We start from the raw sequence: 13,755 nt of genomic DNA on the forward strand, positions 1-13,755 counted from the left end.
TCAGGACAGCACTGAATGTATTTAAGAGCACTTCAGATTCAGCTTCATGTTTTTACGTGAAAAATCTTCCAAAGAAAGTAAATCAAAAAATGTGTTTCAATATGTTCTATATAATATCTACAGACAAAAAAAAATTAGAACAGTAAAAGAACAAAAACTTATGGACAAACATAGAATCTAGAAGTTATTCTATTCTTAACTGAGAAAATAACACATTATTTTACACCAGGATTATTCAGCTCTACCTTCCTCTGTGTGCATTTGTGCCTGTTTCTAACTGCTAGCATAAGGAAATCTACATTTAATTTGCTTGGTACGGTACAAACAACCTTGTCACTTCCCTGGCATTTTTTTGTGAGGTTTAGAAAGTACAGAGTAGTTCTTCCATGAATATACCCTACATGGTATTTTCTTGGCAAAAATACATTAATAAATTGTGGGTACGTGCCAGAGAAAGCTGTTGATGGAAGAGAGATATCTGAATTTCGGAATCTGAGCTGTTCTCCAGTGGGTGCTGAAGCATTTCCTAACAAGAAGCAAGAATCTAATTTCAGCAGAGTGTTGGACTGGTTGTATTTCTTTGGTGTTTTCACAAGGCATCTTTGCCTTTTCTTGGAAATGGACAAATCGGTTCTCACATCCTTCTTTTCCCTTACTTTGCAGCCTAACTGTATCTGCACCTCCAATCCCTTACTCTTTTTTTTTTTTCTTTTTTCCATCCCCTTTTAATTGTAATTCAATCTCTTCCAACTCATGATCTCTTTTCTCTTTCTGGCACTCCCTCGGTTCTTTCTCTCTCATTAGTTTAACTTGAGTTAATTAGGAATTGTAGGCAGCCCTCAATCTGTTGTGTGTTAAGATAGAACAATCCGAAACAGAGAGGCACAGACACAACTATGTGATTTCATTGTCTAAAGGAGACAGAAAACCAGTGGGGATTCTCTTATCTAGACTAACATCTTCTCGATGGTTATTATAACTGGCTTTAAAATGTTCTGCAAATGCAGATCTAGGATAACAATCCTTCCAAGTCTCTTTTTTCTTTTTTTTTTTTTTATTTTGTCTTTGGTAAGAATGAGTGAATTGGATTGACATGGAGGTGATAGTGGAAGAGAAATAGTCTACACGTCAAAATGACAATGTGTATTACATGGTTAACAGAATGAGTGGTACGTGCAATGGCTGTGGGTATTTTCATATGCTGTGTTGTACAATAAGCTCCTTTTTTTTCGCAAGTGTATCATCAAGATCACTCCCAATTCAATGCAGATTAAGTGTTTGCTTGAAGGATCTCTTTCTATGAGAAGTATCACATGATAAATGTGGAACTGAAGTTAGGATCTAAGTGTTTACTTGTTATTATTGCTGAATTGTGTATATATATAGAGGTCATGCCTGGCATTCTCACTGTAGTGCTGATTACAAACCTTAGGGCAGAGTGTGCTGTGGAAGTGAAATATAACAGATCTAAGAAATCAAGTCCTGATTGTACAGGTAAGGCCTTGCATTTTTGAATGACTACATATGGTACTCTATGGATTAAATGCATGCTCGGAAAAGACAGGTATAACTGTGCACACAAATATATATGCCTGTCTGTGTGTTCTTGTAAGTTTATATATACATGTAAATACATAAATAAAGTTTAAGCCTTCATAAAGAATTGTGTAAGATTCATGGACTATGAACAGCCAAAGTCACAGCAATAGTTACATTAAATTGCTAGTTTTGTATGTTTGTGCCTGCATGCATATGAAGATGTCTGGCAGTAATTAGTGTTAATAATTTATCCATTAATTAGCAATGCTAATGTAAACATGCTTTGAAATGAAAAGAATTCCAGGGTTTTTTTTGAAATCTGATATCCAACAAACAGAATGAAAAATCTGTTTGGAAAAAGGGAAGAGAGGCATTAAAAGTACTACAATTAAAATGTCACTATGTATGTTAGAAAAATTAATCTCTTTTCTGCCAAAAAAGAAAAATTAATCTCCTTTCTGCCCAAAACATCTCTTCATGACAAAGAAAATATCAGACTAATGGGGCAGAAAAGAAATATCTAAGAAAAGACAAAGTATAAGCACGATTATCAGAACTTGCAAGAATGTTACAGCACTGGAGAAGAGAATATCCCCCCAAAAGACATTACTGGCAGCTTCTTTTGGGGTGTGTGAGGGAATTTCTAGCTAGACAGAATCAACATAAGACCAAACAAGAAGATGTTGCACCTAGTTTAGGGATTTCTTACAGTTTATGGTTGATATATTGATTTTTGTGCAATTATGTGCCAACTGTGTTAGATTCAGTGATAAGAGGTAGATTTGGCCCTTATAATGGTCCACTGTTTGATCTTTTCTTTATATCGTCATACAAAAATGCAGTGATGGGTGCTGATGCATTTTACACCACAAGTGAAAAAATACTTGTTTCTTTCCATGGAATTAAAAGAACCCATAGTCATGCCTCTGTTTCAGAACTGATAATTAAGACTTTTTAGTTTACACAGGCATTTTCTTTCTAGAAGCATTATAGATCACAATGGAAGGGTTGCATAAGAAAAAGGTATAAACGTATGATTTAATAAAAATCCAGAACATTATAAATCTATACACTAGATAATAATAATTCTACACAGTTCTGACATCTGGGTTTATATCAGTTCTAGTTCTACATAGATGCTGAAGCATCTTCAGTAAGCCGTAAAACAGATATGAACTCACACATGAAACCACTGTTTAGTCAGAAAATGAAATATTAGAGTAAAAGAGTAAAAGTAACTAAATCTAATGCCTATCCAACAGATCTCTAGAAAATGCATACCTTTAGAAAGGCATAAAATAATTGCACATATAGGAAAAATACTGGTGATTTACAAGAGTAAACATATTTATCCCCCTACATGCAGCAGATTAGAACAATAGTTTCTGTCATTCCTTATTTTCCCCATGCCAGACTGGTGTGCAAGCCCTGAAAATGCTCTCTGCCTGTAACAGCACACTTTTCAGTGCCATGCACACAAAACCCCTGTCTTCCATCAACATAGATACTGGCATGGCAAGAGCAGGAGAAAGATAGTGCAGTGGCCTGAGAAGAATTGCTTTAGTAGCTAATAAACTACTAATAAACTAGGGCGAGTATTTGTCACAAGCTGAGTAAAATGACTGGAATATTGCCATGTAATGCAAAGCGGAATCCACAGTCTGAGTGGTTTTGATTCCCTGGTATGTATGAAATTTAGTCTGGACAGAGTTTCCACAGCAAGCTGAGTTTCAGCTATACTGAGTACAAGACTTTGTCAAAGCTGTAGAGTGCAAGACCAGATAATAGGCAGTTACAGAACCAAGAGCAAAGTAACTTTTAAAATGCATAGTTAATGCAGTGGTGGCTGTATCCTAGGGGTGTTTGTGGCATGTAGCTGCTTACACATGTGATTATTTAGCCTGAAATATTACAAAAGCATAAGGTCAATAGTTTAGGAATTATCCTTAAAGAAACAGTTTCAAGGGGATTAACAACTGTGTTACTAAAATCTGGTGCAAATCTTTTTGGTGTAATGACAGTTTATCATGTTTTATCAACTGTTTTTTGCAGTTGATTTTTCCTTATTCTTGAGATACACATAGATAGATTCAGAAAAATAAATAAACATGGTATGTCGTCACTTGAAACAATGATATTTTTTAATTTGATATAGTGCTAAAATTCATCTCAGAACTAGAACTCAGACTAAGAAATATTTTAAAATGCATTGGTCATATGCAAGATTGCTAATAAATACATCTAAACTCATACTATAAAAATCTATAAGAAAAAAATATTAATATTTTACCCAGAAATATTTCAATGCTTTTGTATTTTAATCATGGAGAGAGACACCCGAAATTCTTAGGGCAAAAAGCAGACAGATTCTTACTTCAGTGGAGTGACCCACCTAAAGTATCTTTTCCTTGTTTGAACACTGACTAATCTTTTCACAGACGTTTTTTTATCCACTGCATGGCATTACATAGAGGTTGTGCTTCTGCAAGTGATCACCATCAGGCAAGGTATTTTTTATCGTGATTATTTATGCTGAATTTTCTGTATTGGTTGTCCAGCTACATGCACAAACCTATTTGACGATATGTGTGTGCTCAGGTTAGTATAATTACTTCATTGTCAGCATATTGCTCAAGCCTGAACTTGAATAGATGACTCTAATATGCCTTGGTTTCTAACTTCTATTAGCACTAATAATTATTCCAAAACTTGTAAAGAAAGTTTGGAGCACTTAGAAGTGCTATCCTTTTAGATCAAAGCAAGTAGCTTTTCTTATTTTGTGTTCCCGTCTGGTGGAAAATGAAAAGAACTCTGAGAATTGTGAAGTTATGACATTCTCATGTGTTTGGAATTCTAAAAATTTTCCAAAACGAATTGCCATGACTTATTTTAAGAAATATATTTTGTGGTCTTTTTAGAAACTGAACAATAAAATCTTGTACAAAAGTACATAGCCTTAACAATATGTTATTAGTGTATATTGCTTAACTAACTCTACACTTCAGTTCATGACAAAATTGTGGACTGGACAGCACAGAAAGGGAATGGATTTGAAAGGCCTTATCAGAACTTCAGTACCTTAAGTTTCTTTCTTGCAGCTTCCAGAGAGGTTGCACAGCCAAACAGCTATTCCTCTACACACATAAAAAAACCCCAAAAAACTCAGAAAACCAAGCAAAAAAAACACCAAAGAACCCCACCAAAACAAAACCCACCACAAAAAATAGTAGATTTGTTGTTGACTTGCATATAAATGCATTATTTGTACAGCTGGAGCTACACTAACCCAGACAAGATACTATGGTCCAATCAAACAAAATATTCTTCTGAAAGAGTTTGTTTTACCTGCTGTTATAAAGAGAAAAAAATTGGAAAATAAACCATGAGCCTATAGTCAAAACAACTTGTTCACTTTGTCTTACAGAGGTTCTTACATTGATTATCCTTTGATCCAAACACTGTATATAATTAAATATTCTTAATTGTATTAGTAAACTGAAAATGAGGTTCTCCAAACAGAACTTTCTGAACTGTGAGTACTAAATGTATCAATAAAATTATTTGCAAACTGACATCTGAATAATTCTTTGGCTTAATATGAACTTGCTTAAGTTTTCTAGACAGATGAACCTGCTCTTATCTTACAATTGCTGTTCCTCTTCATTGTAAATTACAGCACTTGAATCTCATGTAATTTCTCCTGAGAGTACAGATGTTCTACAGTTTTTCCAAGAATAATCCTGAGTAGATTTTTCTCTGCTTTTCACAGAAATATGGCAGTATACTCTTTCACTATTAATTGTCCTTGGCAATGCAGGGCACATCATAAACAAAATAAGTTTCTGTTTCTAAGAACTTAAAATTCTGGGAAGGTATTAAACAGGTATTGCATAGGTATGACACAATTACTAGAACTTTCTTTTTAATTATTATTTTTCATTTAATTTTCTGACAAGAAATTAGCTACATGGGTATTGTTGGCAAACTGGAGGCTGAAAGAGCTAGTACTGATGAAAGACTGAAAAAAAAGAAGTCCTGTGAAAAACAGGCCACAAAGTATAATGATTCGCAGACAGTAAACTCCATCCTGATACTGCAGTTGCATCAGCTAACTGTGAGACCAGAACAAAATGGAACATATTCCAGTGCACAGGATATTTTAGCTGCCAGATCTACCGCTTACACTTCTGTAGTAGATTGATTTAAAACAAGACAGAGGAAGAACAGATTTATTAACCATGAAAGTGAGAAGTTTCAATGTTAGAAAGAAGATCAAGGGCTCCTGTGTGGCCCCAACTATGGTGATTAACTGATTAGAGCAAAATGGAAGAAAACTGGGTTTAAAAATTTGTTTGCAGCAGTTCGAAATCCAGCTCCAAGCAACTAACGAATTTTACAGTGTCTTTCCGAATATTTCTCTTCAAAAGACACATCACAGAGGTATGGACACTTATACACGGAAAGAGAATGTGAATTCTCTGCTTGTGCTCTCTCTGAGGAGTTTAAAGGAGGATTCAGCCATTGTTAATCTATAATGGGAAAATAGAGTGCAAACTAAGTAACCAAAATTACCTATTGAGCTCCTTTCCTAACGATTTTGTTTCTGCTTTCTCATCTTGCTTAAATAGTTTTATATATACAATTCTTTTAATTCCAGTTCATATTTTAGCCCACTGTAACTAATTCATAATCTCATAAACCCTTTCTTTACCTTCATTACTGTTATGAGTTTTAGCTCATACGTAGTCTGACAGTCTCTTTTTTCTCCTCTGCTTCTCTTCAATCTGTCTCCTTTTTTACCTTCTGGTTTTGTAGGTTTTATATTTACCTATGCTGAATTAATACAAAATTCAAGGTGAACCCTCAAGATAATGTCAGGATTTCACTTAATTTTGAAATTGTAAATCTTTCCTGGCAAAGTTAGGAAAATAATAGTTTTATGCAAAGCCTATCCTGAGCAAAACAACTGTGAATACATGCTGGTTATGAAAGATTAATTACTGTCTCCCACATCCTGCAAAACGTCTGTGTCAGTGAAGTTTGGCAAGCTAACTAAACAAGAAAGAGTAGCAATATTTTCATTTTTCAAACAGAAATTATAACTTAAGCCATATGTAACTTGTTTGTCAGGGAAAAAGTTATAAGGAATAAATACTGATTCTAACTTCAACCACTGTCTCCTGCTTTGCTTTCTCCACAACCTGTTGTTCTCCAGGTAAATTTTAGTTTACTATTATCACCATCACAGAATACAACTTTGGGTTATTATCCAGGTAATGTGTAATTCATATAAATATTTTAGTATTTAGTATAAGCATAATTATTGTGCATAGAATTTAACATTCTTGTTACCAAAGCAGTATTTCAGAGTATATGTATTTGATTAACCTCAGCAGGATGCTGAGAAATGCAGTAAAATATTATAATCATGTACTGATTTTTCCTGGCAATAAGAAACCCTGATGTTCTCAGCTCTTGTATCCCTAATTACACAAAGTGGCAGAACCAGGGTGATTCTTAAATTACTCTTCTATCTAATAAATGAAGCAGTCAAATCAAAATAGACCTAATTTTATTTTAAAACTTTAGAAAGATATTAAACCCCTCAAAGAGCTTGTTTTAAAAATCTGAATTTGTTTCTTCTCTTTGGACACTTTAGCAGCAACAGTCAGATGATGTTACACAAAAATGGTGTAAAAAAAGAGGTTTATTTGCATTCTTAATTATATAGATTACCAGTGGAGTGGTTCCACTGATGATCAGAGTAAGCTTTGGAGTATTAGCCTAAAGTTTCATGAAATCAAACTAGATGAAGTTGAGTTTAATGTGTTTATGGAAAGAGAAACAGAATATTCTCCATATTTCACTGACATAAATACACAAACACACACACACACAAAAAAGGAAAAACAAAAGAGAAAGAAAAGTTGTTTTGAATTGTTGTTCCCATTTTCTAAGAAATGATGTAACAAACTAAAAATATTTGCAGCCATATTTTCTCAGAATTCCTATAAATTAGCTAAGTACCGGTACATTTCATTGGACTACACTGTTCCCAGGTCAAACACTCTTGCTCCTTGGAGAAAGGTTATTTTTTTTTTTTCTAGTTTTCTTCCTAGAAGGGACATGAAGCTTACTTCTTGAAACAGTCCCCAAAAGTGGATCTAGTTTTGTTAGTACCTACTATAATCCACATACAGGTACAAATGCACACACATGTAGCACATCAATAAAAATACTTCCAATTTTAGATGAAAAGTGAATAATATCACACACTATACACTGTAAGCATGGCACCTTCCAGGTTTATTGTTACCAAGTTTGCATTTGTAAATCTGCTTGATAATGTCTCTTTAACAAAGCAGGAAATTACAGAGTACATGTTATTTATCTGATTTCTTGTACTAAGTTGTTATCATCTTTTTAAATCCTAAATTCAAGGGATCTTACAGAAAATACTAATATACTTCAAATTTGTCACACCACATACGGCTTTTTAAATGCAATTATTTAATTAAATGGTACACAGGACTTGAAAACACTCCTTTCCAAGATAGTGGGAAAGCTTTTGACTGCATTCAGTGGAAGCTAGACTGATCCCATCATCTTCCTGAAAATCACAGTTAAGTGTTTCAGCTGTTAACTCTCACTTGCCAGTGATGCTAATGAGCAGTGTACAAACAAATCTATCAAACAAATTCTATCAACAAACAAATGAGAACTGGATTATAACCATTACAAAGTTGACAAAAATGGGGATTACAAATTACAAACTAATGTGGCCAACTCACTATATCTAAATATGAAATTAATATATAAGCCAGAAGACAGGAGAAAATGCCAATCATCCTAATGACCTCAAAAGGCTAGTAGATTGTACCAACAGGAAAACAGAGACCCTTCATAACTTTCTGCAAAAGTTTTATTCTACATTGGGATTTAATTCTGAGTTCTAGAGGCCCAGAGCACATGTATGCATAGTTCTACAATCTGGTTAAAGTCAACTTTTCATTAGAAACACCAGCCTCTGACAGAATCCACAGAAACTTCCCTGAAATTTACAAACAAAGAGGGGTCTTGCTTCATGTTAGTTGTTTGTTTGTTTAAGTTAAACTAAAGAGTTGGGAAATAAAAGAGTTGGAAATTCATCAAAATTATCCACTGGCATTACAATACAGGGAAAAAACATGACAGTTGACTTGAAAATGTTGTGTGGTGAATCATTGTGCTGAGTTGGTTTTTGTTTTTTCTTATTTTATAATTCATATTCCTACTGTCAGTATCGTTCTTTCTTAGTATTTCTCATTCCACTTCAGATATTATAAAGTTGAGGGGTGTTTTTATCCCAAGATTTCTTACCTGTATGGGTGGTTTTAGCCAACTCTGTAGGAACTTTCTGGGAATAATCATGCTAAAAGCAAGTTGGGGAAGGGGTGGTGCAGGATGACGCAAATGAACTCTTATTGATTTCATATTAGTTTTACATCAGTTTAATTGTAACTTCAGCAGATACAGTTTTGAGTTCTACTAATAGCAGGTTTCAAATCATGTTCCAGCAGTTTACTACCATGATGTATGAAAAAGGCACAATGGCTCCTGAGTTAAAAGTTTTTTTTTTATTTTCACAGGGGAGGTCTCAAGGCCTAATATGTCCTACACTGAAAACTATAGAAATACATCTTTCAAAACCACAGTAGTTATTCTGATTAATGTCAAATACTAACATTAAGAATAATGAAGACTAATATAAGGAAATTAAGGAATATACATTCAGAAAGCTATTTTTATATATCAAAAAGAGGTAGATTAAATATACTTCTGACTTTTTTTTTTAATAGCTCTACAATAACTTTTTTGCATGCTCTTTGAAACTTTAAAAGTAGAAAGAGTATTATTTTCACATGTGAGGCTTTCATAACCGAAGAATACAGTCATTACACAGAGGCATATAAAGCACACATAGTAATTATGCAAAATCAATCGAGGCTGTCTAAATCTTGGCTTTGAAGCAAAAGTTCATGAAGGAAATGCGGAAGATTACTCAGCAGTAATTGATGCTAACAATGCAAGTTAATAACTAGTGTTGGGTCTGATTCTGATCTAACCCTGACTAGTTTTGCACTTGCATGAACTCTATCGATTTGCGTCAAATTATTCATGATGTTCACTGATAAGAGCTTTTATCTGTGACCTGTAGCATAAAATCTACCTCCTTATTCATAACCAATTATTGGAGGAAACTTCAAACTATTTTATTACTTATTACTTGCTCTCATTTGGCCTGTGTATTGAAAAAAGTGTTTAAAAAATTTTAGTTTAATTTTTAACAGGAAAAAACAGGAATAGATTTATTGTTCTGTCTCATGCAAAATGAGTCTTAATGTTACACTTCAGAAACAGAGAATAGAGACAAGAATAACAGTATCACAAAAAGTTATTCTAAATACAAAAGTTACTCTATGCTGCTGACTAAAGCTACAGACAACAAAACTTTTCTCATTTATTAACTAAGATGTTGTGAAAATACTGTTCATTTACCAGTTCTCATTTTTGCAACCCAGATATTCATTCCAATTTTCTGAAAGCAGTACTGCAAAATAAATATAAATGTTCATTAGCTTTTAAAAAAACAATAGACCATTAATGTTTTAATTGAATAATGTCCTGTTAATATGAAAACTAGCTTAGACTGAGTGAAAAACGTACTTTTATCAGTTGCTAATTTATGAATAGACTGTTTCTATAACCATAATTTTGCAAATACTTGATGTCATGATTGAATAATAAAGAGGAATCAATAGAATAGAAAAAAATCTATTGATAAAAGTGAAATACAATGCAGATACAGACCTTTACATGGTTTATCTAAGTTTTGTGTGAATTTCATTCTTCTCCAGAAATACAGAAAAAAATTTGGTGCATCAGACTATAATGAGTTCTTTTTACTGAGATTTTTTTTTATTGCCTTCAGCACAGTATGTATTATCTTTTTTACTTTTGTCTGAATTCAAATTCAAAAGGAAAGAAAACCAAGTCATTTCAATTTAAGGAAAAGGAATATATCACATGTTACCAGACATTCCTGCAACTTTTAGGAAATGCTGTAATGATGAGATAGCTACTGTTTAGTTTTTTAATTTGTATTGCACGGAAAATTGTTTCCTGTGGCTGTAAGAGGTTGTATGGCTGTTTTGAAAAATTGTGTTGATAATTCTTTAAACATTGCTCTCTCTCTCTTTGTCCTACAATATATATATTTATTTTAACATCTCCGTTATTTTTTCTTTGATGTTATTTTTATGATTGCATTTTTGTCATTATTTTATATGCAAATTGCCCTATTTACAAAAATAAAACATCTGTCCCCACAATCAGTACACAGTATATGAAGCAATGCTACAGAAAATATAGACCGCAAAGAGTAGATGTCCATATAGCAGAAAGAGTGGTGAGTTTTCTAAAAATATCTCTGTTATAGAGTCATCGTAGAACTATAGAATCATGGAAAGGTTTGGGTTGGAAGGGATGTTAAGGTCACCACTTCCAATCCTCTGCTTTGAACAGGGACATCTCCCACTAGATCAGGTTGCTCAAAGCCTCATCCAACCTGGCCTTATGTTTCCAGGGATGAGGCAGCTACAGCTTCTCTGGGCAACCTCTTCTAGTGCCTTACCACATTCACGATAGCTATCTAAATCTACTCTTTTCCAGTTTAAAGCCATTACACATTGTCCTGTCACTACATGACCTTGTATAAAGTCCCTCTCCAGATTTCTTGTAGGCCCCCTTTAGCTGCTAGAAGGCTGCTATAATGTCTTCCCAGAGCTGCCTTCTCTCCAGGCTGAACAACTCCAACTCTTTCAGCCTGACTTCACAGGAGAGGTGCTCCATCCCTCTGATCATCTTCATGGCCCTCTTCTGGACCCACTCAAGCAGGCCCACATCTCTTGTTTGGGGCCCCAGAGCTGGATACAGTACTGCATGTGGGATCTTATGAGAGGAGAGTAACGGGAGAAAATCACCTCCGTTGACCTGCTGCTCACAATCCTTTTGATGCAGCCCAGCATACGGTTGGGTTTCTGGGCTGCAAATGCATGCTGCTGGCTCATGTTGAGCTTCTTTTCAACCAACACCCTCAAGTCCTTCTCCTCAGGGTTGCTTTCAATTCATTCTCTGTCCAGCATGGATTTGTGCTTTGGAATTCCCTGACCCAGGGACCTTGCACTTGGCTTTGTTCAGCTTCACGAGGCTGTTACTGACCTACCTCTCAAACCTGACATGGTCCTTTTAGATAGCATCCCTTCCCTCCTGTGTGTCAACTACACCACACAGCTTGGTGTCGTTGGCAAACTTGCTGAGGGCTGACTCAATCCCACAGCTCATATCACTGTCAAATATGCTGAATAACGCTGGTCCCAATACCAATTCCTGAGGAACTCCACTCATCCCTGGTCTCTACCTGGGCATCAAGCCTTTGACCACAACACTTTCAGTGTGACCATCTAACCAGTTCCTTGTCTGCCATGTGGTCCATCTATTACATCCATTCCTCTCCAATTAGAGACAAGGATGCTGTCCTGGACTTTGTCAAATACTTTGCAGAAGTGCAATTTTAAACTGATGTACATATTTTTAATAAAGCATTTTGCTTCAGATAAACTGAGACAGATTTTAAATAAATATTCCTGTGCTTCCAGTCAATCTTTTAAAGAACAAAGACTCTTCAGCAGAGAAAATGTGTTTATCTTCTGGGGACTGCTATCTACGAAGGATATTATTAAGCTTTATTTACAATCCAGAGCAATATAAGAGTTCACAAATGATAGATAGGAAACCCTCTTTCTGTGTTGGAAATAAAAACCAAAATGAGGTCATCTCACCTGGCAGTACCTATGTCCAGTAAGGTATTTGTATCAGAGGCAGGTGAGTAGATTTCCTCTATAGCCACAAACAATACTTGTACACTTATGAGTACTGTTCAGTTTACTAGGATACTGAGCAGTTTTAGATACCTTCTTTGGTGTGAGAGGATCTGTGCTTTAAAATACCCAGTTTCTAACCACTGTTTGTGAAGAATTGCTCAGTCATAGATAGCTGTATGGGTGCGATACAAATCTGTTGAAGTACATCCTATTCCATTGGGCTGATCATGACATACCATGTTGTCTCACCACATCAGTCAGTAAGTGGATGTATGGCTGGTTTTCTAAAGGTAGTTTTTGACAGGCTTTCTTCATCAAGCTTGCTTTGTAGAGTTTACAAATTAACTTTGGTACACCTTTTGTGTTTTGCATTGTTATCCATGCAACCGTGAGTAGGAAGTTTGGACTTACCATTCTGAGCCACAGGCTTCCTTTCTGGGTCCTCTGCTCTCTCTAGTTCTGTTGTCATACTCTGTTCTCTGTTGTGAAAAGATTTCTGGTAAGAAGGTAAAATTATGATGAAAGTCTTTTTTGCAAAGTTGTGTGCTCAGCCTACAGTTGATCAGATAGTGCCAGATCTGCATACGAATGCAGAAGAAATTATCTTGCTCCACTAGCAGGTGGGGCAGTGTGTGAACAAAAGATCCTGCTTTGGTTGCACAGGCTTCTATGTAGGAACAGGGGAAACAGTTATTTTTCCCTCCCTGCAGAAAGTGTCCTGGGACAAAAGTGTCATTACGGACTCAGCAGATAATAAGCATCATGACAGCATCCACGGTCATCTCAAACACTGATATCAAGACGTTATTCAACATCTTTTGATACCAAGATTAGTAAAACTAGTTTTTCTGCTTCTTGCTCTGCCTCTGCCCTTATGAAAGTGAATCAACAAAAGTTAAACCCAGCTATTACTGGAGCAAAGGTGCATGAATCAGCTAAACAGTAGCTAGTATGATGTGTGTTCAGACTTGTTTGTGGAAGTATTTTGAAGAAAATTCTTCTTGGACATTTCTTTATACATTGTTATTATCCATGTAGGAAAAGGGAAAGATTTTTTACTGAGTTAAAATTTCAGACTCAAATAAATGGTTATGCATGTCAGCTGCCTCACTCCACAAGTTTACACCTCACAGAAATTCTATAATTCTGGTGCTTTTGACACTTAAATCTTCCACTTTTAACTTAATGCCTGTTTCTGTCAGTACTAGGTGGGGATCTGTAAGAATGACTGAATAATTAACTCTTTGTGCAACTGTGTTTGAAGGAAGTGGTTCAAATAATCAGGATTTTCAGC

At 35.1% G+C, this 13,755-nt stretch overlaps 1 protein-coding gene across 1 annotated transcript in view; it reads left to right on the forward strand.

The window, feature by feature from the left end:
* The first annotated feature begins 404 nt into the window (after window positions 1-404).
* Window positions 405-13,755, forward strand: part of ALDH1A1 (aldehyde dehydrogenase 1 family member A1) — a 46,734-nt gene continuing 33,383 nt past the window's right edge. The window contains exon 1 of the mRNA XM_005154958.3: window positions 405-1,494. The gene's annotated coding sequence lies outside the window, so the exon portion shown is untranslated. The remainder of the gene's footprint in view (window positions 1,495-13,755) is intronic.

This window comes from Melopsittacus undulatus, chromosome Z (assembly GCF_012275295.1).
Source record: "Melopsittacus undulatus isolate bMelUnd1 chromosome Z, bMelUnd1.mat.Z, whole genome shotgun sequence".
Classification (NCBI taxonomy): Eukaryota; Metazoa; Chordata; class Aves; order Psittaciformes; family Psittaculidae; genus Melopsittacus; species Melopsittacus undulatus.